The 2811-nt window shown below is 48.9% G+C and overlaps 1 pseudogene; it reads right to left on the reverse strand.

The window, feature by feature from the left end:
* LOC115665813 (uncharacterized) lies at positions 1–2488 on the reverse strand (annotated as a pseudogene).
* Positions 2489–2811: the final 323 nt, after the last annotated feature.

A 2811-nucleotide genomic window follows, 5' to 3' on the forward strand; every position in this document is an offset into this window, starting at 1 on the left:
AGTAGCATCCAAGCACCTATTCATCAAGCCAGCCGAAAGTAGTCCGTTGAGAGTATGGCCAACGATGACTGGTAGCAAAGCCAAAAGAATCACCTTGGTATCCAAATTGCGATCCCCTGTTAGGATCAAGATACCCGTTTCCACGAATCACAGTTCCCTCGGGCCTCGCATTGTTCGTTCTCGTCGGATTCAGTTCATCCAAATGGACCAGCGAACGCATCTCCAGGTCCCTCAAGTATGTCTCTTCGAGTTCAGGGACATTGGGTCTGCAATTATCAGTGTCCCTCATAAGAGCCGTATACCATCCCTCCAAGTTCCGTGCCCCATGAATGGTAAGAGGACCACCACCACTTGACCATCTCTACGTGGAATAATGTTCATTGTTGTTCAGTCCATACATCCTGCTGGCATCATCACAGAGAGTGGATCCTTGACCACCATAAAAGTTCTCAGCATGTGACATAGACATGCTCGGGCCAACGTGTTGATAATTCATGCTGTCGCAGACATCCTTCTCAAAGAGAACTTCACATGATCTTGAGGATCGATCATTAGGATCGATCATTGACAGACGACTCGGGTGAGGGACGACGAGAGGTTACCTTCGCCGGCGGCTCCTCATCAATTTCTCTTCCGCGTATTCCTCTACCACCTGCCTTCCCCTATAGGACCGATCAGTGAACGAAGACTCCCCATTCGTCCAATTGGGCGAGGGACAACGAGGTAGATCTTTCTCACCAATCTCTCTTCCGAGTGTTCCGCTAGCATCGGCCTTTTGCTTGGAGGACCGATCATCGAATGACAAGGGATGATGAGGTGTTTCGTTTGCAGGCGACTTCTCATAAATTTCTCTTCCACTCGTTCCTATACCTTCGGCCTTCCCTGTAGAAGTCCCAGTAGACTGGCTCTCCCTGCTTTCTCTTCAGCTGTCATTTTGAGAAAAACACGCATTTTGACCTTCAGCCATATCGACTCTGTCTTTGGTTTCTTCAGGCCTGCCCATTGGCATGGAGGTATCACTTGTGAGTGACGAAGTACCGACGCAAAGGCTCCGGTCATCTTTCGGATAATGAAGATCCAGTGATCCATTGCGATCATCGCTTGACAGTGGCCTCTTTCTCTTCGTTGGCAAGTGACCCTGCTTTTGGGCTATGGTCCTGCGTTTTGCAGTCCAATCTCGACGGCTCCATAGATACAGCAACGGTGGCTTATTGTTCCACTGTTCAATTTGTTTATCCTCCACGTCAATGGACCCTGGCAAGTAAAATGACCGAAAATGAAAGGCTTACAGTTTACCCCAAGGTTCTAGCCAAGTGCTCCCACAGCGCTTCTCCGGACGCATCCGGGTGATTCTTGGCATAGTGCAGGTAGAGCAACATGATCAACACGGTCCTGATTGTATCCTGAAAGCTCCTCCTTGGCTTATCGAGCTTGAAACAGATGTTGTCCTTGGAGAGCACCAACACTTCAGGCCTCGAGCAGCTGAGATCAAACCTCCAAGACTTGACCTCTCTGTAAATCTTCCTGAGGCCGTTATCAGGGGTCCCATGCAAGAAGATGGTCTCTGCCACTGCATCCTTGCCGCCCTCCTGGTCGCTCCACGTCACCGGCAGGATGGAGAACAAGACCGGCTTGTTGTTGTGGTCCTTGAAGTAGTAAGTGGAGACCGTTTCCGGTGAGGTCTCAGCCTCGTCGTCAGAAGACGCCATGTCGCCCAAACCAAATTTAACTAATTCTAGGATTACAGTTCGAGGATAGAATCGGATAAAATGCTCCTTGACTTCTAATAATGTTCCTGTTCAACCAGAAGAAGCTGAAGATTGGTAGGCTATATTTGTCGGAATCAAGTGTGCTTGAAAACGTTTTGAGACAATCGTAAATGGTAACTTTGCAAAAAATGAAGAAGCCCCGAAACAGGGTGGTTTCGTGCTATGCTTCAAAAGGAGAAGGGCATGGAACCACCGTTGTCGTACGCAGAATAGAAGGGATGAAGCCCTTGGCTCAAAAGGTGCATGTGTCACCTGTTGGAGATTAGTTTCTTTTCTCTTTTTAGCTCAAAAGATCAGTGAATGCGTGGCATCTGCAAAGAGATTATAGGCAACTCTAGTCCCAAAAATAGATGAGAAGAAAAATAGAAGGTAATACCTCTGTTCTCATGCCGAAATAGAAAAGAAGAAAAATCAAAGGTAATATGGCTGTGGCAAGCTGGCGAGAACAGATAATTGCTCCAAGGCTTCCTGGCGCAGGCAGCCAGCCAAGGCTTCCCCGCTGCGGAGCTAGTGGCCTCATTTACCAGGCACTCCGAACCGATCCTCTGCTTGACCAACTGCACGAACTCCTCCGCATGATCGCATGCCACCCAGAACAACTCCCAGTGCTGCTTGGAGCTCTCCAGGGCAGCATCGGTGGCGTCGGCTATTTCATGGGGCCCGGACGCTTCCGGCCACAAGAACACTCGACGCAGCTGTGAGGAAATCCTGGTACGCATTGCTCAAGGAATGTACCGTGCTGTCCCCTGTCGCAGAGCGCCTGATTCGCTACTCTGCTCTGCAATTACAATTCCCTCGTGAATTGCAGAGTTGGCAAAAGTACGAGTAGCGTGCAATATCAGAGGAACGAAAGAAACAAAGGCATTGAACTGAAAGACGCGAGTAATCCACCAACTGAGAAATGCATGCAATTACAGGAACGATGAAAATAATACGAAGAATCATCCGATTCAACTACTCGTCGGCACTGAAAAGCTCCAACCAGACAAAGCAAGAGCCACCTTCACAAAAGCCAAAACTATGGCTGCGCATGACAACGATT

This window comes from Syzygium oleosum, unplaced genomic scaffold (genome assembly GCF_021117445.2).
Source record: "Syzygium oleosum isolate NSW1041296 unplaced genomic scaffold, Sole_v2.1 Sole_v2.47, whole genome shotgun sequence".
In the NCBI taxonomy this organism is placed as follows: domain Eukaryota; kingdom Viridiplantae; phylum Streptophyta; class Magnoliopsida; order Myrtales; family Myrtaceae; genus Syzygium; species Syzygium oleosum.